The sequence below is a fragment of the Schistocerca americana genome, unplaced genomic scaffold, assembly GCF_021461395.2.
Source record: "Schistocerca americana isolate TAMUIC-IGC-003095 unplaced genomic scaffold, iqSchAmer2.1 HiC_scaffold_14, whole genome shotgun sequence".
NCBI lineage: Eukaryota > Metazoa > Arthropoda > Insecta > Orthoptera > Acrididae > Schistocerca > Schistocerca americana.
This window is the reverse complement of record NW_025725481.1, coordinates 17,132-45,000: the sequence shown is the minus strand read 5'-3', so window position 1 is coordinate 45,000 and position 27,869 is coordinate 17,132.

Here is a 27,869-nt window from a genome sequence, read left to right as displayed (position 1 = left end):
ACGTTTCTAAGGAAACGACAGGATTTTCTCATGGGATACGAGTATCTCCTTTCCGATGAACTATTCCCTTTTTACTGCATCCCTCGCTCCTTCACATTGTTGAATTAACATAGAATTTCCGTCGCTATGAAATACTATGGGTTCTATGATTTCTCCTTAAAAATCGCGTTACGTTTCTATGGAAACGACAGAATTTTCTTTTGGGATACGAGTATCTCCTTTCCGAAGCACTATTCCTTCTTTCTTGCATCCCTCGCACCCTCACATTGACGAATTAACACAGAGATTGCGTCGCTATGAAATACTATGGGTTCTATGATTTCTCCTAAAAATCGAGTTACGTTTCTATGGAAACGACAGAATATTCTTTTGGGATACGAGTATCTCCTTTCCGATGCACTATTCCTCCTCTACTGCATCCCTCGATCCCTCACATTGACGAATTAACAATGAAATTCCGTCTCTATGAAATACTATGGGTTCTATGACTTCTCCTTCTAAATCGAGTAACGTTTCAATGGAAACGACAGGATTTTACTTTGAGATACGAGTATGTCCTTACCGATGCACTATTCCTACTTTACTGATTGCCTCGTTCCCTAACATTGACGAATAACCACAGAAAATGTGTCGCTATGAAATCCTATGGGTTCTATGACTTCTCCTTCTAAATCGAGTAACGTTTCTATGGATACGACAGGATTTTCTTTTGGGATACGACTATCTCCTTTCCGATGCACTATTCCTTCCTGACTCCATCCCTGTCTCCATCACATTGACGAATTAACACAGACATTGCGACGCTATGGAATACTATGTGCTCTATGACATCTCCTTCCAAATCGAATATCGATTCTATGGAAAGGACAGGATTTTCTTATTGGATCCGAGTATCTCCTTTCCGATGCACTATTCCTTCTTTATTGCATCCCTCGCACCATCACATTGGCGAATTAACACAGAGATTGCGTCCCTATGAAATACTATGGGTTCTATAACTTCTCTTTCTAAATCGAGTAACGTTTCTATTGAATAGAGAGGATTTTCTTTTGGGATACGAGTATCTCCTTTCCGATGCACTATTCCCTCTTTACTGCATCTCGCGCTCACTCACATTGACGAATTAACACAGAAATTGCGTCGCTATGAAATACTATGGGTTCCATGACTTCTCATTCTAAATCGAGTAACGTTTCTATGGAAACGACAGGATTTTCTTTTATGTTACGAGTACCTCCTTTCCGATGCACTATTAGTTCTTTACTGCATCCCTCGCTCCCTCACATTGACGAATTAACACAGATATTGTGTCGCTATGAAATACTATGGGTTCTATGACTTCTCCTTCTAAATCGAGTAACGTTTCTATGGAAACGACAGGATTTTCTTTTGGTATACTGGTATACGAGTATCTCCTTTCCGATGCACTATTCCTTCTATCCTGCATCCCTCGCTCCCTCACGTTGACGAATTAACACATAAATTGCGTCGCTATGAAATACTATGTGTTCTATGACTTCTCCTTCTGAATCGAGTAACGTTCCTATGGAAACGACAGGATTATCTTTTGGGATACGTCTATCTCCTTTCCGATGCACTAGTCCTTCTTTACTGCATCCCTGGCTCCCTCACTTTCACGAATTAACACAGAAATTGCGACTCCATGGAATACTATGTGTTCTATGACTTCTCCTTCTAAATCGAGTAACGTTTCTATGGAAACGAGAGGATTTTCTTATGGGATACGAGAATCTCCTTTCCGATGCACTATTCCCTCTTAACTGTATCCCTTGCTCCCTCACATTGACAAATTGAGTCAGAAATTGCGTCGCTCTGAATTACCATTGGTTCTATGACATCTCCTTCTAAATCGAGTAACGTTTCAATGGAAACAAAAGGATTTTCTTTTGGGATACGAGTATCTCCACTCCGCTGCACTATTCCTTCTTTACTGCATCCCTCGCTCACTCAGATTGACGAATTAACACAGATATTGCGTCGCTATGAATTACTATGGGTTCTATGACTTTTCCTTCTATATCGAGAAACGTTTCTATGCAAACGACAGGTTTTTCTTTCGGGATACGAGTATCTCCATTCCGATGCGCAATTCCTTCTTTACTGCATCCCTGGCTCCCTCAAACTGACAAATTAACACAGATATTGTGACGCTATCGTTTAATATGTGTTCTGTGACTTCTCTTTCTAAATCGAGTAACGTTTCTATGGAAACGTCAGGATTTTCGTTTGGGATACGTCTATCTCCTTTCCTATGCACTAGTCCTTCTTTACTGCATCCCTGGCTTCCTCACATTAACGAATTAACACATTAATTGCGACTCCATAGAATACTATGTGTTCTATGACTTCTCCTTCTAAATCGAGTAACGTTTCTAAGGAAACGACAGGATTTTCTCATGGGATACGAGTATCTCTTTCCGATGCACTATTCCTTCTTTACTGCATCCCTCGCTACTTCACATTGTTGAATTAACATAGAATTTGCGTCGCTATGAAATACTATGGGTTCTTTGATTTCTCCTTAAAAATCGAGTTACGTTTCTATGGAAACGACAGAATTTTCTTTTGGGATACGAGTATCTCCTTTCCGATGCACTATTCCTCCTCTACTGCATCCCTCGATCCCTCATATTCACGAATTAGCACTGAAATTGCGTCGCTATGAAATACTATGGGTTCTATAACTGCTCCTTCTAAATCGAGTAACGTTTCTATTGAAACGACAGGTTATTCTTATGGGATACGAGTATCTCCTTTCCGATGCACTATACCTTCTTTACTGCATCCCTCGCTCCCTCACATTGTCGAATTAACAATGAAATTGCGTCTCTATGAAAGACTATTTGTTCTATGACTTTTCCTTCTAAATCGAGTAACGTTTCTATGGAAACGACAGGATTTTCTTTTGGGATACGACTATCTCCTTTCCGATGCACTATTCCTTCCTGACTCCATCCCTGTCTCCATCACATTGACGAATTATCACAGAATTTGCGACGCTATGGAATACTATGTGCTCTATGACTTCTCCTTCTAAATCGAATATCGATTCTATGGAAAGGACAGGATTTTCTAATTGGATCCGAGTATCTCCTTCCCGATGCACTATTCCTTCTTTATTGCATCTCTCGCACCCTCACATTGACGTATTAACACAGAGATTGCGTCGCTATGAAATACTATGGGTTCTATGATTTCTCCCTAAATATCGAGTTACGTTTCTATGGAAACGACAGAATTTTCTTTTGGGATACGAGTATCTCCTTTCCGATGCACTATTCGTCCTCTACTGCATCCCTCGATCCCTCACATTGACGAATTAACACATAAATTGCGTCGCTATGAAATACTATGTGTTATATGACTTCTCCTTCTGAATCGAGTAACGTTCCTATGGAAGCGACAGGATTATCTTTTGGGATACGTCTATCTCCTTTCCGATGCACTAGTCCTTCTTTACTGCATTCCTGGCTCCCTCACTTTCACGAATTAACACAGAAATTGCGACTCCGTGGAATACTATGTGTTCTATGACTTCTCCTTCTAAATCGAGTAACGTTTCTATGGAAACGACAGGATTTTCTTTTGGGATACGACTATCTAATTTCCGATGCACTATTCCTTCCTTACTCCATCCCTGGCTCCATCACATTGACGAATTAACACAGAAATTGCGACGCTATGGAATACTATGTGCTCTATGACTTCTCCTTCTAAATCGAATATCGATTCTATGGAAAGGACAGGATTTTCTTATCGGATCCGAGTATCTCCTTTCTGATGCACTATTCCTTCTTTATTGCATCCTTCGCAACCTCACATTGACGAATTAACACAGCGATTGCGTCGCTATTAAATACTATGGGTTCTATTACTTCTCTATCTAAATCGAGTAACGTTTCTATTGAAACGACAGATTTTTCTTTTGGGATACGAGTATCTCTTTTCCGATGCACTATTCCCTCTTTACTGCATCTCTCGCTCACTCACATTGACGAATTAACACAGAAATTGCGTAGCCATGAAATACTATGGGTTCCATGACTTCTCCTTCTAAATCGAGTAACGTTTCTATGGAAACGACAGGATTTTCCTTGGAGCTACGGGTATCTTCTTTCCGATGCACTATTCCTACGTTACTGCATCCCTCGTTCCCTAACATTGACGAATAAGCTCAGAAATTGCGTCGCTATGAAATCCGATTGATTCTATGTCTTCTCCTTCTAAATCGAGTAACGTTTCTATGGAAACGACAGGTATTTCGTGTGGGATACGTCTATCTCCTTTACGATGCACTATTCCTTCTTTTTTGCATCCCTCGCACTCTCACATTGACGAATTAATCCAGAGATTGCGTTGAAATGAAATACAATGGGTTCTATAACTTCTCTTCCTAAATCGAAAAACGTTTCTATGGAAACGACAGGATTTTCGTTTGGGATACGTCTATCTCCTTTCCGATGCACTATTCCTTCTTTACTGCATCCCTGGCTCCCACACATTCACGGAGTAACACAGAAATTGCGTCGCTATGAAATACTATGTGTTCTATGACTGCTCCTTCTAAATCGAGTAACATTCCTATGGAAACGATAGGATTATCTTTTGGGATACGTCTATCTCCTTTCCCATGCACTATTCCTTCTTTACTGCATCCCTGGCTCCCTCACATTCACGAAATAACACAGAAATTGCGACTCCACTGTATACTATGTGTTCTATGGCTTCTCCTTCTAAATCGAGTAACGTTTCTAAGGAAACGACAGGATTTTCTTATGGGATACGAGAATCTCCCTTCCGATGCACTATTCCCTCTTCACTGTATCCCTTGCTCCTTCACATTGACAAATTAACTCAGAAATTGTGTCGCTCTGAAATACCATTGGGTCTATGACATCACCTTCTAAATCGAGTAACGTTTCAACGGAAACAAAAGGATTTTCTTTTGGGATACGAGTATCTCCACTCCGCTGCACTATTCCTTCTTTACTGCATACCTCGCTCCCTCAGATTGACGAATTAACACAGAAATGGCGTCGCTATGAAATACTATGTGTTCTATGACTTCTCCTTCTAAATCGAGTAACGTTTCTATTGAAACGACAGGTTATTCTTTTGGTATATGAGTCTCTCCTTTCCGATGCACTATACCTTCTTTACTGCATCCCTAGCTCCCTCACATTGACGAATAAACAATGAAATTGCGTCTCTATGAAATACTATGGGATCTATGACTTCTCCTTCTAAATCGAGTAACGTTTCTATGGAAACGACAGAATTTTCTTTTGGGATACGAGTATCTCCTTTCCGATGCACTATTCCTCCTCTACTGCATCCCTCGACCCCTCACATTGACGAATTAACAATGAAATTGCGTCTCTATGAAATACTATGTGTTCTATGACTTCTCCTTCTAAATCGAGTAACGTTTCTATGGAAACGACAGGATTTTACTTTGAGATACGAGTATCTCCTTACCGATGCACTATTCCAACTTTACTGATTGCCTCGTTCCCTAACATTGACGAATAAGCACAAAAAACGCGTCGCTATGAAATCGTATGGATTCTATGACTTCTCCGTCTAAATCGAGTAACGTTTCTATGGAAATGACAGGATTTTCCATGGGATACGACTATCTCCTTTCCGATGCACTATTCCTTCCTTACTCCATCCCTGGCTCCATCACACTGACGAATTAACACAGAAATTACGACGCTATGGAATACTATGTGCTCTATGACTTCTCCATCTAAATCGAATATCGATTCTATGGGAAGGACAGGATTTGCTTATCGGATCCGAGTATCTCCTTTCCGATGGACTATCCATTCTTTATTGCATTCCTCGCTAGCTCACATTGACGATTTAACACAGAGATTGCGTCGCTACGAAATACTATGGGTTCTATAACTTCTCTTCCTAAATCGAGTAACGTTTCTATTGAAACGACAGGATTTTCTTTTGGGATACGAGTATCTCCTTTCCGATGCACTATTCCCTCTTTACTGCATCTCTCGCTTACTCACATTGACGAATTAACACAGAAATTGCGTCGCTATGAAATACTATGGGTTCCATGACTTCTCCTTCTAAATCGAGTAACGTTTCTATGGAAACGACAGGATTTTCTTTTATGTTACGAGTACCTCCTTTCCGATGCACAATTAGTTCTTTACTGCATCCCTCGCTCCCTCACATTGACGAATAAGCAGAGAAATTGCGTCGCCATGTAATACTATGGGTTCTATAACTTCTCCTTCTAAATCGAGTAACAATTCTATCTAAACGACAGGATTTCGTTTCGGGATACAACTATCTCCTTCCCGATGCACTATTCATTCTTTACTTCATCCCTCGCTCCCGCACATTGACGAATTAACACAGAAATTGCCTCTCTAGGAATTACTACGGGTTCTATGACTTCTCCTTCTAAATCGAGTAACGTTTCCATTGTAACGACAGGATTTTCTTTTGGGATACGAGTATCTCCTTTCCGATGCACTATTCCTTCTTTAATGCATCCCTCGCTACCTCACATTGACGAATTAACACAGAAATTGCGTCGCTATGAAATACTATGGGTTCTATGACATCTCCTTCTAAATCGAGTAACGTTTCTATGGTAACGACAGGATTTTCCATGGGATACGACTATCTCCTTTCCGATGCACTATTCCGTCCTTACTCCATCCCTGGCTCCATCACATTGACGAATTAACACAGAAATTGCGACGCTATGGAATACTATGTGCTCTATGACTTCTCCATCTAAATCGAATATCGATTCTATGGAAAGGACAAGATTTGCTTATCGGATCCGAGTATCTCCTTTCCGATGGACTATCCATTCTTTATTGCATTCCTCGCTAGCTCACATTGACGAATTAACACAGAGATTGCGTCGCTACGAAATACTATGGGTTCTATAACTTCTCTTTCTAAATCGAGTAACGTTTCTATTGAAACGACAGGATTTTCTTTTGGGATACGAGTATCTCCTTTCCGATGCACTGTTCCTTCTTTAATGGATCCCTCGCTACCTCACATTGACGAATTAACACAGAAATTGCGTCGCTATGAAATTCTATGGGTTCTATGACTTCTCCTTCTAAATCGAGTAACGTTTCTATGGAAGCGACAGGATTTTCTTTTGGCATACTGGTATACGAGTATCTCCATTCCGATGCACTATTCCTTCTATCCCGCATCCCTCGCACCCTCACAGTGACGAATTAACACATAAATTGCGTCGCCATGAAATACTATGTGTTCTATGACTTCTCCTTCTAAATCGAGTGACGTTCCTATGGAAACGACAGGATTATCGTTTGGGATACGTCTATCTCCTTTCCGATGCACTAGTCCTTCTTTACTGCATCCTTGGCTCCCTCACATTCACGAATTACCACAGATATTGCGACTCCATGGAATACTATGTGTTCTATGACTTCTGCTTCTAAATCGAGTAACGTTTCTAAGGAAACGACAGGATTTTCTTATGGGATACGAGAATCTCCTTTCCGATGCACTATTCCCGCTTAACTGTATCCCTTGCTCCCTCACATTGACAAATTAACTCAGAGATTGCGTCGCTCCTAAATACCATTGGTTCTATGACATCTCCTTCTAAATCGAGTAACGTTTCAATGGAAACAAATGGATTTTCTTTTGGAATACGAGTATCTCCACTCCGCTGCACTATTCCTTCTTTACTGCATCATTCGCTCCCTCCGATTGACGAATTAACATAGATATTGCTTCGCTATGAATTACTATGGGTTCTATGACTTCTCCTTCTATATCGAGAAACGTTTCTATGGAAACGACAGGTTTTTCTTTCGGGATACGTGTATCTCCTTTCCGATGCGCTATTCCATCTTTACTGCATCCCTGGCTCCCTCACATTGACGAATTAACACAGGTATTGTGACGCTATGGTAAAATATGTGTTCTATGACTTCTCCATCTAAATCGAGTAACGTTTCTATGGAATCGACTGGATTTTCGTTTGGGATACGAGTATCTCCTTTCCGATGCACTATTCCTTCTATCCTGCATCCCACGCTCCCTCACATTTACAAATTAACACAGAAATTGCGTCGCTATGAAATACTATGTGTTCTATGACTTCTCCTTCTAAATCGAGTAACGTTCCTATGGAAACGACAGGATTTTCTTTTCGGATACGACTATCTCGTTTCCGATGCACTAGTCCTACGTTACTGATTGCCTCGTTCCATATCATTGACGAATAAGCACAGAAAATGCGTCGCTATGAAATCCTATGGGTTCTATGACTTCTCCTTCTAAATCGAGTAACGTTTCTATGGAAACGACAGGATTTTCTTTAATGATACGACTATCTCCTTTCTGATGCACTATTCCTTCCTGACGCCATCCCTGTCTCCATCACATTGACGAATTAAAACAGAAATTGCGACGCTATGGAATACTATGTGCTCTATGACTTCTCCTTCTAAATCGAATATCGATTCTCTTGAAAGGGCAGGATTTTCTTATAGGATCCGGGTATCTCCTTCCCGATGCACTATTCCTTCTTTATTGCATCCCTCGCACCATCACATTGGCGAATTAACACAGAGATTGCGTCCCTATGAAATACTATGGGTTCTATGATTTCTCCTTATAAATCGAGTTGCGTTTCAATGGAAACGACTAAATTTTCTTTTGGGATACGAGTATCTCCTTTCCGATGCACTATTCCTCCACTACCGCATTCCTCGATCCCTCACATTGACGAATTAACAATGAAATTGCGTCTTTATGAAATACTATGTGTTCTATGACTTCTCCTTCTAAATCGAGTAACGTTTCAATGGAAACGACAGGATTTTACTTTGAGATACGAGTATCTCCTTACCGATGCACTATTCCTACTTTACTGATTGCCTCGATCCCTAACATTGACGGATAAGCACAGAAAAAGCGTCGCTATGAAATCCTATGGGTTCTATGACTTCTCCTTTTAAATCGAGTAACGTTTCAATGGAAACGACAGGATTTTCTTTTGGGATACGACTATCTCCTTTCCGATGCACTATTCCTTCCTTACTCCATCCCTGGCTCCATCACATTGACGAATTAGCACAGAAATTGCGACGCTATGGAATACTATGTGCTCAATGACTTCTCCTTCTAAATCGAATATCGATTCTATGGAAAGGACAGGATTTTCTTATCGGATCCGAGTATCTCCTTTCCGATGCACTATTCCTTCTTTATTGCATCCCTCGCACCCTCACATTGACGAATTAACACAGAGATTGCTTCGCTATGAAATACTATGGGTTCTATAACTTCTCTTTCTAAATCGAGTAACGTTTCTATTGAAACGACAGGATTTTCTTTTGGGATACGAGTACCTCTTTTCCGATGCACTATTCCCTCTTTACTGCATCTCCCGGTCACTCACATTGACGAAATAACACAGAAATTGCGTCGCTATGAAATACTATGGGTTCCATGACTTCTCCTTCTAAATCGAGTAACGTTTCTATGGAAACGACAGGATTTTCTTTTGGTATACTGGTATACGAGTATCTCCTTTCCGATGCACTATTCCTCTATCCTGCATCCCTCGCTTCCTCACATTGACGAATTAACACAGAAATTTCGACTCCATGGAATACTATGTGCTCTATGACTTCTCGTTCTAAATCGAGTAACGTTTCTAAGGAAACGACAGGGTTTTCTTATGGGATACGTGTATCTCCGATGCACTATTCCTTCTTTACTGCATCCCTCGCTCCCTCACATTGACGAATTAACACTGATATTGCGTCGCTATGAAATACTATGTGTTCTATAACTTCTCCTTCTAAATCGAGTAACGTTTCTATTGAAATGACAGGTTTTTCCTTTGGGATACGAGTATCTCCTTTCCGATGCATTATTTCTTCTTTACTGCATCCCTCGCTCCCTCACATTGACGAATTAACAATGAAATTGCGTCTCTATGAAGTACTATGGATTCTATGACTTCTCCTTCTAAATCGAGTTACGTTTCTATGGAAACGACAGGATTTTCCTTTGAGATACGGGTATCTCCTTTCCGATGCACTATTCCTACTTTACTGCATCCCTCGTTCCCTAACATTGACGAATAAGCTCAGAAATTGCGTCGCTATGAAGTCCGATGCATTCTATGTCTTCTCCTTCTAAATCGCGTAACGTTTCTATGGAAACGACAGGATTTTCGTTTGGGATACGACTATCTCCTTTCCGATGCACTATTCCTTCTTTACTGCGTACCTGGCTCCCTCACATTCTCGAATTAACACAGAAATTGCGACTCCATGGAATACTATGTGTTCTGTGACTTCTCCTTCTAAATCGAGTTACGTTTGTATGGAAACGAGAGGATTTTCTTATGGGATGCGTCTATCTCCTTTACGATGCACTATTCCTTCTTTATTGCATCCCTCGCACTCTCACATTGACAAATTAACCCAGAGATTGCGCCGAAATGAAATACTATGGGTTCTATAACTTCTCTTTCTAAATCGAGTTACGTTTCTATTGAAACGACAGGGTTTTCTTTTGCGATATGAGTATCTCCTTTCCGATGCACTATTTCTTCTTTACTGCATCACTCGATCCCTCATATTAACTAATTAACACAGAAATTGCGTCGCTATGATATACTATGGGTTCTACGACTTCTCCTTCTAAATCGAGTAACGTTTCAATGGAAACGACAGGATTTTCTTTTGGGATACGAGTATCTCCTTTCCGATGCACTATTCCCTCTTTACTGCATCTCTCGCTCCCGCACATTGACGAATTAACACAGAAATTGCGACGCAATGAAATACTATGTGTTCCATGGTTTCTCCATCTAAATCTACATCTACATCTACATCTACATTGATACTCCGCAAGCCACCCAACGGTGTGTGGCATAGGGCACTTTACGTGCCACTGTCATTACCTCCCTTTCCTGTTCCAGTCGCGTATGGTTCGCGGGAAGAACGACTGTCTGAAAGCCTCCGTGCGCGCTCTAATCTCTCTAATTTTACATTCGTGATCTCCTCGGGAAGTATAAGTAGGGGGAAGCAATATATTCGATACCTCATCCAGAAACGCACCCTCTCGAAACCTGGCGAGCAAGCTACACCGCGATGCAGAGCGCCTCTCTTGCAGAGTCTGCCACTTGAGTTTATTAAACATCTCCGTAACGCTATCACGGTTACCAAATAACCCAGTAACGAAACGCGCCGCTCTTCTTTGGATCTTCTCTATCTCCTCCGTCAACCCGACCTGGTACGGATCCCACACTGATGAGCAATACTCAAGTATAGGTCGAACGAGTGTTTTGTAAGCCACCTCCTTTGTTGATGGACTACATTTTCTAAGCACTCTCCCAATGAATCTCAATCTGGTACCCGCCTTACCAACAATTAGTTTTATATGATCATTCCACTTCAAATCGTTCCGTACGCATACTCCCAGATATTTTACAGAAGTAACTGCTACCAGTGTTTGTTCCGCTATCATATAATCATACAATAAAGGATCCTTCTTTCTATGTATTCGCAATACATTACATTTGTCTATGTTAAGGGTCAGTTGCCACTCCCTGCACCAAGTGCCTATCCGCTGCAGATCTTCCTGTATTTCGCTACAATTTTCTAATGCAGCAACTTCTCTGTATACTACAGCATCATCCGCGAAAAGCCGCATGGAACTTCCGACACTATCTACTAAGTCATTTATATATATTGTGAAAAGCAATGGTCCCATAACACTCCCCTGTGGCACGCCAGAGGTTACTTTAACGTCTGTAGACGTCTCTCCATTGATAACAACATGCTGTGTTCTGTTTGCTAAAAACTCTTCAATCCAGCCACACAGCTGGTCTGATATTCCGTAGGCTCTTACTTTGTTTATCAGGCGACAGTGCGGAACTGTATCGAACGCCTTCCGGAAGTCAAGAAAAATAGCATCTACCTGGGAGCCTGTATCTAATATTTTCTGGGTCTCATGAACAAATAAGGCGAGTTGGGTCTCACACGATCGCTGTTTCCGGAATCCATGTTGATTCCTACATAGTAGATTCTGGGTTTCCAGAAATGACATGATACGCGAGCAAAAAACATGTTCTAAAATTCTACAAGAGATCGACGTAAGAGATATAGGTCTATAGTTTTGCGCATCTGCTCGACGACCCTTCTTGAAGACTGGGACTATCTGTGCTCTTTTCCAATCATTTGGAACCCTCCGTTCCTCTAGAGACTTGCGGTACACGGCTGTTAGAAGGGGGGCAAGTTCTTTCGCGTACTCTGTGTAGAATCGAATTGGTATCCCGTCAGGTCCAGTGGACTTTCCTCTATTGAGTGATTCCAGTTGCTTTTCTATTCCTTGGACACTTATTTCGATGTCAGCCATTTTTTCGTTTGTGCGAGGATTTAGAGAAGGAACTGCAGTGCGGTCTTCCTCTGTGAAACAGCTTTGGAAAAAGGTGTTTAGTATTTCAGCTTTACGCGTGTCATCCTCTGTTTCAATGCCATCATCATCCCGTAGTGTCTGGATATGCTGTTTCGAGCCACTTACTGATTTAACGTAAGACCAGAACTTCCTAGGATTTTCTGTCAAGTCGGTACATAGAATTTTACTTTCGAATTCAATGAACGCTTCGCGCATAGCCCTCTTTACGCTAACTTTGGCATCGTTTAGCTTCTGTTTGTCTGAGAGGTTTTGGCTGCGTTTAAACTTGGAGTGGAGCTCTCTTTGCTTTCGCAGTAGTTTCCTAACATTGTTGTTGTACCACGGTGGGTTTTTCCCGTCCCTCACAGTTTTACTCGGCACGTACCCGTCTAAAACGCATTTTACGATTGCCATGAACTTTTTCCATAAACACTCAACATTGTCAGTGTCGGAACAGAAATTTTCGTTTTGATCTGTTAGGTAGTCTGAAATCTGCCTTCTATTACTCTTGCTAAACAGATAAACCTTCCTCCCTTTTTTTATATTCCTATTAACTTCCATATTCAGGAATGCTGCAACGGCCTTATGATCATTGATTCCCTGTTCTGTACATACAGATTCGAAAAGTTCGGGTCTGTTTGTTATCAGTAGGTCCAATATGTTATCTCCACGAGTCGGTTCTCTGTTTAATTGCTCGAGGTAATTTTCGGATAGTGCACTCAGTATAATGTCACTCGATGCTCTGTCCCTACCACCCGTCCTAAACATCTGAGTGTCCCAGTCTATATCTGGTAAATTGAAATCTCCACCTAAGACTATAACATGCTGAGAAAATTTATGTGAAATGTATTCCAAATTTTCTCTCAGTTGTTCTGCCACTAATGCTGCTGAGTCGGGAGGTCGGTAAAAGGAGCCAATTATTAACCTAGTTCGGTTGTTTAGTGTAACCTCCACCCATAATAATTCGCAGGAACTATCCACTTCTACTTCACTACAGGATAAACTACTACTAACAGCGATGAACACTCCACCACCGGTTGCATGCAATCTATCCTTTCTAAACACCGTCTGTACCTTTGTAAAAATTTCGGCAGAATTTATCTCTGGCTTAAGCCAGCTTTCTGTACCTATAACGATTTCAGCTTCGGTGCTTTCTATCAGCGCTTGAAGTTCCGGTACTTTACCAACGCAGCTTCGACAGTTGACAATTACAATACCGATTGCTGCTTGGTCCCCGCATGTCCTGACTTTGCCCCGCACCCGTTGAGGCTGTTGCCCCTTCTGTACTTGCCCAAGGCCATCTAACCTAAAAAACCGCCCAGCCCACGCCACACAACCCCTGCTACCCGTGTAGCCGCTTGTTGCGTGTAGTGGATGGAATACTATGTGTTTGGGATACGAGTATCTCCTTTACGATGCACTATTCCCTCTATCCTGCAACCCCTCGCTCCCTCACATTGACGAATTAACACAGAAATTGCGTCGCTATGAAATAATATGTGTTCTATGACTTCTCGAGTAACGTTCCTATGCAAACGACAGGATTTTCTTTTGGGATATGTCTATCTCCTTTCCGATGCACTATTCCTTCTTTACTGCATCCCTGGCTCCCTCACATTCACGAATTAACACAGAAATTGCGACTCCATGGAATACTATGTGCTCTATGACTTCTCCTTCTAAATCGAGTAACGTTTCTAAGGAAACGAAAGGAATTTCTTATGGGATACGAGTATCTCATTTCCGATGCACTATTCCTTCTTTACTGCATCCCTCGCTCCCTCACATTGACAAATTAACACTGATATTGCGTCGCTATGAAAAACTATGTGTTCTATAACTTCTCCTTCTAAATCGAGTAACGTTTCTATTGAAACGACAGCTTTGTCTTTTGGGATACGAGTATCTCCTTTCCGATGCAGTATTTCTTCTTAACTGCATCCCTCGCTCCCTCACATTGACGACCTAACAATGAAATTGCGTCTCTATGATATACTATGGATTCTATGACTTCTCCTTCTAAATCGAGTAACGTTTCTACGGAAACGACAGGTTTTTCGTTTGGGATACGAGTATCTCCTTTACGATGCACTATTCCCTCTATCCTGCATCCCTCGCTCCCTCACATTGACGAATTAACACAGAAATTGCGTCGCTATGAAATAATATGTGTTCTATGACTTCTCCTACTAAATCGAGTAACGTTTCTATGGAAACGACAGGATTTTCCTTTGAGATACGGGTATCTCCTTTCCGATGCACTATTCCTACTTTACTGCATCCCTCGTTCCCTACCATTGACGAATAAGCTCAGAAATTGCGTCGCTATGAAATCCGATGGATTCTATGTCTTCTCCTTCTAAATCGAGTAACGTTACTATGGAAACGACAGGATTTTCGTATGGGATACGTCTATCTCCTTTCCGATGCACTAGTCCTTCTTTACTGCATCCCTGGCACCCTCACATTCACGAATTAACACAGAAATTGCGACTCCATGGAATACTATGTGTTCTATGACTTCTCCTTCTAAATCGAGTTACGTTTTTATGGAAACGAGAGGATTTTCTTATGGGATACGTCTATCTCCTTTACGATGCACTATTCCTTCTTTATTGCATCCCTCGCACTCTCACATTGACGAATTAACCCAGAGATTGCGTCGAAATGAAATACTATGGGTTCTATAACTTCTCTTTCTAAATCGAGTAACGTTCCTATGGAAGCGACAGGATTTTCTCTTGGGATACGTCTGTCTCCTTTCCGACGCACTAGCCCTTCTTTACTGCATCCCTGGCTCCCTCACATTCACGAATTAACACAGAAATTGCGATTCCATGGAATACTATTTGTTCTGTGACTTCTCCTTCTAAATCGAGTAACGTTTCAAAGGAAACGAAAGTATTTTCTTATGGGATACGAGTATCTCCTTTCCGATGCACTTTTCCTACTCTACTGCATCCCTCGCTCCCTCACATTGACGAATTAACACTGATACTGCGTCGCTTTGAAATACTATGTGTTCTATAACTTCTCCTTCTAAATCGAGTAACGTTTCTATTGAAACGACAGGTTTTTCTTTTGGGATACGAGTATCTCCTTTCCGATGCACTATTCCTTCTATCCTGCATCCCTCGTTTCCTCACCTTGACGAATTAACACATAAATTGCGTCGCTATGAAATACTATGTGTTCTGTGACTGCTCCTTCTAAATCGAGTTACGTTCCTATGGAAACGACAGGATTTTCTTTTGGGATACGTCCTTCTCCTATCCGATGCACTAGTCCTTCTTTACTGCATCCCTGGCTCCCTCACATTCACGAATTAACACAAAATTGCGACTCCATGGAATACTATGTGTTCTATGACTTCTCCTTCTAAATCGAGTAACGTTTCTAAGGAAACGACAGGATTTTGTTATGGGATACGAGTATCTCCTTTCCGATGCACTATTCCCTCTTAACTGTATCCCTTGCTCCCTCACATTGACAAATTAACTCAGAAATTGCGTCGCTCTGAAATACTATTGGTTCAATGACACCTCCTTCTACATCGAGTAACGTTTCAATGGAAACAAAAGGATTTTCCTTTGGGATACGAGTATCTCCACTCCGCTGCACTATTCCTTCTTTACTGCATCCCTCGCTCCCTCAGATTGACGAATTAGCACAGAAATTGCGTCGCTATGAATTACTATGGGTTCTATGACTTCTCCTTCTATATCGAGAAACGTTTCTATGGAAACGACAGGTTTTTCATTCGGGATACGAGTATCTCCTTTTCGAAGCGCTATTCCTTCTTTATTGCATCCCTCGCTCCCTCACATTGACGAATTAACAAATAAATTGCGACGCTATGAAATACTATGTGTTCTATGACTTCTCCTTCTAAATCGAGTAACGTTTCTAAGGAAACAACAGGATTTTCTTATTGGATACGAGTATCTCCTTTCCGATGCACTATTCCTTCTTTATTGCATCCCTCGCACCCTCACATTGACGAATTAACACAGAGATTGCTTCGCTATGAAATACTATGGGTTCTATAACTTCTCTTTCTAAATCGAGTAACGTTCCTATGGAAGCGACAGGATTTTCTCTTGGGATACGTCTGTCTCCTTTCCGACGCACTAGTCCTTCTTTACTGCATCCCTCGCTCCCTCACATTGACGAATTAACAAATAAATTGCGACGCTATGAAATACTATGTGTTCTATGACTTCTCCTTCTAAATCGAGTAACGTTTCTAAGGAAACAACAGGATTTTCTTATTGGATACGAGTATCTCCTTTCCGATGCACTATTCCTTCTTTATTGCATCCCTCGCACCCTCACATTGACGAATTAACACAGAGATTGCTTCGCTATGAAATACTATGGGTTCTATAACTTCTCCTTCTAAATCGAGTAACGTTTCTATTGAAACGACAGGTTTTTCTTTTGGGATACGAGGATCTCCTTTCCGATGCACTATTCCTTCTATCCTGCATCCCTCGTTTCCTCACCTTGACGAATTAACACATAAATTGCGTCGCTATGAAATACTATGTGTTCTGTGACTGCTCCTTCTAAATCGAGTAACGTTCCTATGGAAACGACAGGATTTTCTTTTGGGATACGTCCTTCTCCTATCCGATGCACTAGTCCTTCTTTACTGCATCCCTGGCTCCCTCACATTCACGAATTAACACAAAATTGCGACTCCATGGAATACCATGTGTTCTATGACTTCTCCTTCTAAATCGAGTAACGTTTCTAAGGAAACGACAGGATTTTGTTATGGGATACGAGTATCTCCTTTCCGATGCACTATTCCCTCTTAACTGTATCCCTTGCTCCCTCACATTGACAAATTAACTCAGAAATTGCGTCGCTCTGAAATACTATCGGTTCAATGACACCTCCTTCTACATCGAGTAACGTTTCAATGGAAACAAAAGGATTTTCTTTTGGGATACGAGTATCTCCACTCCGCTGCACTATTCCTTCTTTACTGCATCCCTCGCTCCCTCAGATTGACGAATTAGCACAGAAATTGCGTCGCTATGAATTACTATGCGTTCTATGACTTCTCCTTCTATATCGAGAAACGTTTCTATGGAAACGACAGGTTTTTCATTCGGGATACGAGTATCTCCTTTCCGAAGCGCTATTCCTTCTTTATTGCATCCCTCGCTCCCTCACATTGACGAATTAACAAATAAATTGCGACGCTATGAAATACTATGTGTTCTATGACTTCTCCTTCTAAATCGAGTAACGTTTCTAAGGAAACGACAGGATTTTCTTATTGGATACGAGTATCTCCTTTCCGATGTACTATTCCCTCTTTACTGCATCCCTCGCTCCCTCACATTGACGAATTAACACTTATATTGCGTCGCTATGAAATACTATGTGTTCTATAACTTCTCCTTCTAAATCGGGTAACATTTCTATTGAAACGACAGGTTTTTTTTTTGGGATACGAGTATCTCCTTTCCGATGCATTATTTCTTCTTTACTGCATCCCTCGCTCCCTCACATTGACGAATTAACACAGAAATTGCGTCGCTATGAAATACTATGTGTTCTATGACTTCTCCTTCTAAATCGAGTAACGTTTCTGTGGAAACGACAGGATTTTCGTTTGGGATACGAGTATCTCCTTTCCGATGCATTATTCCCTCTATCCTGCATCCCTCGCTCTCTCACATTGACGAATTAACACAGAAACTTCGTCGCTATGAAATACTATGTGTTCTATAACTGCTCCTTCTAAATCGGGTAACGTTTCTATTGAAACGACAGGTTATTCATTTGGCATACGAGTATCTCCTTTCCGATGCACTATAACTTCTTTACTGCATTCCTCGCTCCCTCACATTGACGAATTAACAATGAAATTGCGTCTCTATGAAATACTATGGGTTCTTTGACTTCTCCTTCTAAATCGAGTAACGTTTCTATCGAAACGACGGGATTTTCTTTTGGGATACGACTATCTCCTTTCCGATGCACTATTCCTACGTTACTGATTGCCTCGTTCCATAACATTGAGGAATAAGCACAGAAAATGCGTCGCTATGAAATCCTATGGGTTCTATGACTTCTCGTTTTAAATCGAGTAACGTTTCTATTGAAACGATAGGATTTTCTTTTGGGATACGAGTACCTCCTTTCCGATGCACTATTCCCTCTTTACTGCATCTCCCGCTCACTCACATTGACGAAATAACACAGAAATTGCGTCGCTATGAAATACTATGGGTTCCATGACTTCTCCTTCTAAATCGAGTAACGTGTCTATGGAAACGACAGGATTTTCTTTTGGTATACTGGTATACGAGTATCTCCGTTCCGATGCACTATTCCTCTATCCTGCATCCCTCGCTCCCTCACATTGACGAATTAACACATAAATTGCGACTCCATGGAATACTATGTGTTCTATGACTTCTCCTTCTAAATCGAGTAACGTTTCTAAGGAAACGACAGGATTTTGTTATGGGATACGAGTATCTCCTTTCCGATGCACTATTCCCTCTTAACTGTATCCCTTGCTCCCTCACATTGACAAATTAACTCAGAAATTGCGTCGCTCTGAAATACTATTGGTTCAATGACACCTCCTTCTACATCGAGTAACGTTTCAATGGAAACAAAAGGATTTTCTTTTGGGATACGAGTATCTCCACTCCGCTGCACTATTCCTTCTTTACTGCATCCCTCGCTCCCTCAGATTGACGAATTAGCACAGGAATTGCGTCGCTATGAATTACTATGCGTTCTATGACTTCTCCTTCTATATCGAGAAACGTTTCTATGGAAACGACAGGTTTTTCATTCGGGATACGAGTATCTCCTTTCCGAAGCGCTATTCCTTCTTTATTGCATCCCTCGCTCCCTCACATTGACCAATTAACAAATAAATTGCGACGCTATGAAACACTATGTGTTCTATGACTTCTCCTTCTAAATCGAGTAACGTTTCTAAGGAAACGACAGGATTTTCTTATTGGATACGAGTATCTCCTTTCCGATGTACTATTCCTTCTTTACTGCATCCCTCGCTCCCTCACATTGACGAATTAACACTTATATTGCGTCGCTATGAAATACTATGTGTTCTATAACTTCTCCTTCTAAATCGGGTAACATTTCTATTGAAACGACAGGTTTTTTTTTTGGGATACGAGTATCTCCTTTCCGATGCATTATTTCTTCTTTACTGCATCCCTCGCTCCCTCACATTGACGAATTAACACAGAAATTGCGTCGCTATGAAATACTATGTGTTCTATGACTTCTCCTTCTAAATCGAGTAACGTTTCTGTGGAAACGACAGGATTTTCGTTTGGGATACGAGTATCTCCTTTCCGATGCATTATTCCCTCTATCCTGCATCCCTCGCTCTCTCACATTGACGAATTAACACAGAAACTTCGTCGCTATGAAATACTATGTGTTCTATAACTGCTCCTTCTAAATCGGGTAACGTTTCTATTGAAACGACAGGTTATTCATTTGGCATACGAGTATCTCCTTTCCGATGCACTATAACTTCTTTACTGCATTCCTCGCTCCCTCACATTGACGAATTAACAATGAAATTGCGTCTCTATGAAATACTATGGGTTCTTTGACTTCTCCTTCTAAATCGAGTAACGTTTCTATCGAAACGACGGGATTTTCTTTTGGGATACGACTATCTCCTTTCCGATGCACTATTCCTACGTTACTGATTGCCTCGTTCCATAACATTGAGGAATAAGCACAGAAAATGCGTCGCTATGAAATCCTATGGGTTCTATGACTTCTCCTTCTAAATCGAGTAACGTTTCTATGGAAACGACAGGATTTTCTTTAGGGATACGACTATCTCCTTTCTGATGCACTATTCCTTCCTGACGCCATCCCTGTCTCCATCACATTGACAAATTAAAACTGAAATTGCGACGCTATGGAATACTATGTGCCCTATGACTTCTCCTTCTAAATCGAATATCGATTCTATGGAAAGGGCAGGATTTTCTTATTGGATCCGGGTATCTCCTTTCCGATGCACTATTCCTTCTTTACTGCATCCCTCGCACCCTCACATTGACGAATTAACACTGAGATTGCGTCGCTATGAAATACTATGGGTTCTATGATTTCTCCTTATAAATCGAGTTACGTTTCAATGGAAACGACAGAATTTTCTTTTGGGATACGAGTATCTCCTTTCCGATGCACTATTCCTCCACTACCGCATTCCTCGATCCCTCACATTGACGAATTAACAATGAAATTGCGTCTTTATGAAATACTATGTGTTCTATTACTTCTCGTTCTAAATCGAGTAACGTTTCAATGTAAACGTCAGGATTTTACTTTGAGATACGAGAATCTCCTTACCGATGCACTATTCCTACTTTACTGATTGCCTCGATCCCTAACATTGACGAATAAGCACAGAAAAAGCGTCGCTATGAAATCCTATGGGTTCTATGACTTCTCCTTTTAAATCGAGTAACGTTTCTATTGAAACGACAGGATTTTCTTTTGGGATACGAGTACCTCTTTTCCGATGCACTATTCCCTCTTTACTGCATCTCCCGCTCACTCACATTGACGAAATAACACAGAAATTGCGTCGCTATGAAATACTATGGGTTCCATGACTTCTCCTTCTAAATCGAGTAACGTGTCTATGGAAACGACAGGATTTTCTTTTGGTATACTGGTATACGAGTATCTCCGTTCCGATGCACTATTCCTCTATCCTGCATCCCTCGCTCCCTCACATTGACGAATTAACACATAAATTGCGACGCTATGAAATACTATGTGTTCTATGACTTCTCCTTCTAAATCGAGTAACGATCCTATGCAAACGACAGGATTTTCTTTTGGGATACGTCTATCTCCTTTCCGATGCACTAATCCTTCTTTACTGCATCCCTGGCCCCCTCACATTTACGAATTAACACAGAAATTGCGACTCCATGGAATACTATGTGCTCTATGACTTCTCCTTCTAATTCGAGTAACGTTTCTAAGGAAACGACAGGATTTTCTTATGGGATACGAGTATCTCCGATGCACTATTCCTTCTTTACTGCATCCCTCGCTCCCTCAGATTGACAAATTAACACTGATATTGCGTCGCTATGAAAAACTATGTGTTCTATAACTTCTCCTTCTAAATCGAGTAACGTTTCTATTGAAACGACAGCTTTGTCTTTTGGGATACGAGTATCTCCTTTCCGATGCAGTATTTCTTCTTAATTGCATCCCTCGCTCCCTCACATTGACGACCTAACAATGAAATTGCGTCTCTAAGATATACTATGGATTCTATGACTTCTCCTTCTAAATCGAGTAACGTTTCTATCGAAACGACAGGTTTTTCGTTTGGGATTCGAGTATCTCCTTTCCGATGCACTATTCCCTCTATCCTGCATCCCTCGCTCCCTCACATTGACGAATTAACACAGAAATTGCGTCGCTATGAAACAATATGTGTTCTATGACTTCTCCTACTAAATCGAGTAACGTTTCTATGGAAACGACAGGATATTCCTTTGAGATACGGGTTTCTCCTTTCCGATGCACTATTCCTACTTTACTGCATCCCTCGTTCCCTACCATTGACGAATAAGCTCAGAAATTGCGTCGCTATGAAATCCGATGGATTCTATGTCTTCTCCTTCTAAATCGAGTAACGTTACTATGGAAACGACAGGATTTTCGTTTGGGATACGTCTATCTCCTTTACGATGCACTATTCCTTCTTTATTGCATATCTCGCACTCTCACATTGACGAATTAACCCAGAGATTGCGTCGAAATGAAATACTATGGGTTCTATAACTTCCCTTTCTAAATCGAGTAACGTTCCTTTGGAAGCGACAGGATTTTCTCTTGGGATACGTCTGTCACCTTTCCGACGCACTAGTCCTTCTTTACTGCATCCCTGGCTCCCTCACATTCACGAATTAACACAGAAATTGTGACTCCCTGGAATACTATGTGTTCTGTGACTTCTCCTTCTAAATCGAGTAACGTTTCTAAGGAAACGAAAGGATTTTCTTATGGGATACGAGTATCTCCTTTCCGATGCACTTTTCCTACTCTACTGCATCCCTCGCTCCCTCACATTGACGAATTAACACTGATACTGCGTCGCTTTGAAATACTATGTATTCTATAACTTCTCATTGTAAATCGAGGTACGTTTCTATTGAAACGACAGGTTTTTCTTTTGGGATACGAGTATCTCCTTTCCGATGCACTATTCCTTATTTACTGCATCCCTCGCTACCTCACATTGGCGAATTAACACAGAAATTGCGTCGCTATGAAATACTATGGGTTCTATGACTTCTCCTTCTAAATCGAGTAACGTTTCTATGGAAACAACAGGATTTTCTTTTGGTATACTGGTATACGAGTATTTCCTTTCCGATGCACTATTCCTTCTATCCTGCATCCCTCGCTCCCTCACATTGACGAATTAACACATAAATTGCGTCGCTATGATATACTATGTGTTCTGTGACTTCTCCTTCTAAATCGAGTAACGTTCCTATGGAAACGACAGGATTTTCTTTTGGGATACGTCTATCTCCTATCCGATGCACTAGTCCTTCTTTACTGCATCCCTGGCTCCCTCACATTCACAAATTAACACAAAATTGCGACCCCATGGAATACTATGTGTTCTATGACTTCGCCTTCTAAATCGAGTAACGTTTCTAAGGAAACGACAGGATTTTGTTACGGGATACGAGTATCTCCTTTCCGATGCACTATTCCCTGTTAACTGTATCCCTTGCTCCCTCACATTGACAAATTAACTCAGAAATAGCGTCACTCTGAAACACCATTGGTTCAATGACATCTCCTTCTACATCGAGTAACGTTTCAATGGAAACAAAAGGATTTTCTTTTGGGATATGAGTATCTCCACTCCGCTGCACTATTCCTTCTTTACTGCATCTCTCGCTAACTGAGATTGACGAGTTAGCACAGATTTAGCGTCGCTATGAATTACTATGGGTTCTATGACTTCTCCTTCTATATCGAGAAACGTTTCTATGGAAACGAAAGGTTTTTCATTCGGGATACGAGTATCTCCTTTTAGAAGCGCTATTCCTCCTTTAATGCATCCCTCGCTCCCTCACATTGACGAATTAACAAATAAATTGCGACGCTATGAAATACTATGTGTTCTGTGACTTCTCCTTCTGAATCGAGTAACGTTCCTATGGAAACGACAGGATTTTCTTTTGGGATACGTCTATCTCCTTTCCGATGCACTAGTCCTTCTTTACTGAATCCCTGGCTCCCTCACATTCGCGAATTAACACAGAAAATGCGACTCCATGGAATACTATGTGCTCTATGACTTCTCCTTCTAAATCGAGTAACGTTTCTAAGGAAACGACAGGATTTTCTTATGGGATACGAGTATCTCCTTTCCGATGTACTATTACTTCTTTACTGCATCCCTCGCTCCCTCACATTGACGAATTAACACTTATATTGCGTCGCTATGAAATACTATGTGTTCTATAACTTCTCCTTCTAAATCGGGTAACGTTTCTATTGAAACGACAGGTCTTTTTTTTGGGATACGAGTATCTCCTTTCCGATGCATTATTTCTTCTTTACTGCATCCCTCGCTCCCTCACATTGACGAATTAACAATGAAATTGCGTCTCTATGAAATACAATGGATTCTATGACTTCTCCTTCTAAATCGATTTACGTTTGTATGGAAACGACAGGTTTTTCCTTTGGGATACGAGTATCTCCTTTGCGATGCATTACTTCTTCTTTACTGCATCCCTCGCTCCCTCGCGTTGACGAATTAACAATGAAATAGCGTCGCTATGAAGTCCGATGCATTCTATGTCTTCTCCTTCTAAATCGAGTAACGTTTCTATGGAAACGACAGGAATTTCTTTTGGGATACGAGTATCTCCTTTCCGATGTACTATTTCTTCTTTACTGCATCACTCGATCCCTCATATTAACTAATTAACACAGAAATTGCGTCGCTATGATATACTATGGGTTCTACGACTTCCCTTTCTAAATCGAGTAACGTTTCAATGGAAACGACAGGATTTTCTTTTGGGATACGAGTATCTCCTTTCCGATTCACTGTTCATTCTTTACTGCATCTCTCGCTCCCGCACATTGACGAATTAACACAGAAATTGCGACGCAATGAAATTCTATGTGTTCCATGACTTCTCCATCTAAATCGAGTAACGTTCCTATGCAAACGACAGGAATTTCTTTTGGGATACGAGTATCTCCTTTCCGATGTACTATTTCTTCTTTACTGCATCACTCGATCCCTCATATTAACTAATTAACACAGAAATTGCGACTCCATGGATTACTATAAGCTCTATGACTTCTCCTTCTAAATCGAGTAACGTTTCTAAGGAAACGATAGGAATTTCTTATGGGATACGAGTATCTCCTTTCCGATGCACTATTCCTTCTTTACTGCATCCCTCGCTCCCTCACATTGACAAATTAACACTGATATTGCGTCGCTATGAAAAACTATGTGTTCTATAACTTCTCCTTCTAAATCGAGTAACGTTTCTATCGAAACGACAGGTTTTTCGTTTGGGATACGAGTATCTCCTTTCCGATGCACTATTCCCTCTATCCTGCATCCCTCGCTCCCTCAAATTGACGAATTAACACAGAAATTGCGTCGCTATGAAATAATATGTGTTCTATGACTTCTCCTACTAAATCGAGTAACGTTTCTATGGAAACGACAGAATTTTCCTTTGAGATACGGGTATCTCCTTTCCGATGCACTATTCCTACTTTACTGCATCCCTCGTTCCCTACCATTGACGAATAAGCTCAGAAATTGCGTCGCTATGAAATCCGATGGATTCTACGTCTTCTCCTTCTAAATCGAGTAACGTTACTATGGAAACGACAGGATTTTCGTTTGGGATACGTCTATCTCCTTTCCGATGCACTAGTCCTTCTTTACTGCATCCCTGGCACCCTCACATTCACGAATTAACACAGAAATTGCGACTCCATGGAATACTATGTGTTCTATGACTTCTCCTTCTAAATCGAGTTACGTTTTTATGGAGACGAGAGGATTTTCGTATGGGATACGTCTATCTCCTTTACGATGCACTATTCCTTCTTTATTGCATCCCTCGCACTCTCACATTGACGAATTAACCCAGAGATTGCGTCGAAATGAAATACTATGGGTTCTATAACTTCTCTTTCTAAATCGAGTAACGTTCCTTTGGAAGCGACAGGATTTTCTCTTGGGATACGTCTGTCTCCTTTCCGACGCACTAGTCCTTCTTTACTGCATCCCTGGCTCCCTCACATTCACGAATTAACACAGAAATTGTGACTCCCTGGAATACTATGTGTTCTGTGACTTCTCCTTCTAAATCGAGTAACGTTTCTAAGGAAACGAAAAGATTTTCTTATGGGATACGAGTATCTCCTTTCCGATCCACTTTTCCTACTCTACTGCATCCCTCGCTCCCTCACATTGACGAATTAACACTGATACTGCGTCGCTTTGAAATACTATGTATTCTATAACTTCTCATTGTAAATCGAGTAACGTTTCTATTGAAACGACAGGTTTTTCTTTTGGGATACGAGTATCTCCTTTCCGATGCACTATTCCTTATTTACTGCATCCCTCGCTACCTCACATTGGGGAATTAACACAGAAATTGCGTCGCTATGAAATACTATGGGTTCTATGACTTCTCCTTCCAAATAGAGTACCGTTTCTATGGAAACAACAGGATTTTCTTTTGGTATACTGGTATACGAGTATTTCCTTTCCGATGCACTATTCCTTCTATCCTGCATCCCTCGCTCCCTCACATTGACGAATTAACACATAAATTGCGTCGCTATGATATACTATGTGTTCTGTGACTTCTCCTTCTAAATCGAGTAACGTTCCTATGGAAACGACAGGATTTTCTTTTGGGATACGTCTATCTCCTATCCGATGCACTAGTCCTTCTTTACTGCATCCCTGGCTCCCTCACATTCACGAATTAACACAAAATTGCGACCCCATGGAATACTATGTGTTCTATGACTTCTCCTTCTAAATCGAGTAACGTTTCTAAGGAAACGACAGGATTTTGTTACGGGATACGGGTATCTCCTTTCCGATGCACTATTCCTACTTTACTGCATCCCTCGTTCCCTACCATTGACGAATAAGCTCAGAAATTGCGTCGCTATGAAATCCGATGGATTCTATGACTCCTCCTTCTAAATCGTGTAACGTTTCTATGGAAACGACAGGATTTTCGTTTGGGAGACGAGTATCTCCTTTCCGATGCACTATTCCTTCCTTACTCCATCCCTGGCTCCATCACATTGACGAATCAACACAGAAAATGCGACGCTATGGAATACTATGTGCCCTGTGACTTCTCCTTCTAAATCGAGTAACGTTTCTATGGAAAGGACAGGATTTTCTTTTCGGATCCGAGTATCTCCTTTCGGATGCACTATTCCTTCTATATTGCATCACTCGCACCCTCACATTGACGAATTAACACAGAGGTTGCGTCACTATGAAATACAATATGTTCTATAACTTCTCCTTCTAAATCGAGTAACGTTTCTGTGGAAACGAAAGGATTTTCTTTTATGATGCGAGTACCTCCTTTCCGATGCACTATTAGTTCTTTACTGCATGCCTCGCTCCCTCACATTGTCGAATAAGCAGAGAAATTGCGTCGCCATGAAATACTATGGATTCTATAACTTCTCCATATAAATCGAGTAACGTTTCTGTGGAAACGACAGGATTTTCTTTTATGATGCGAGTACCTCCTTTCCGATGCACTATTAAATCTTTACTGCATCCCTCGCTCCCTCACATTGACGAATATGCAGAGAAAATGCGTCGCCATGAAATACTATGGGTTCTATAACTTCTCCATCTAAATCGAGTAACGTTTCTATGGTAACGACAGGATTTTCCATTGGGATACGAGTATCACCGTTCCGAGGCACTATTCCTTCTTTACTGCATCCCTCGCTACCTCACATTGACGAATTAACACAGAAATTGCGTCGCTATGAAATACTATGGGTTCTATGACTTCTCCTTCTAAATCGAGTTACGTTTCAATGGAAACGACAGGATTTTCTTTTGGTATACGAGTATCTCCTTTCCGATGCACTATTCCTTCTTTACTGCATCCCTGGCTCCCTCACATTCACGAATTATCACAGAAATAGCGACTCCATGGAATACTATGTGTCCTATGACTTCTCCTTCTAAATCGAGTTACGTTTCTATGGAAACGAGAGGATTTTCTTTTGGGATACGTCTATTTCCTTTCCGATGCACTATTCCTTCTTTATTGCATCCCTCG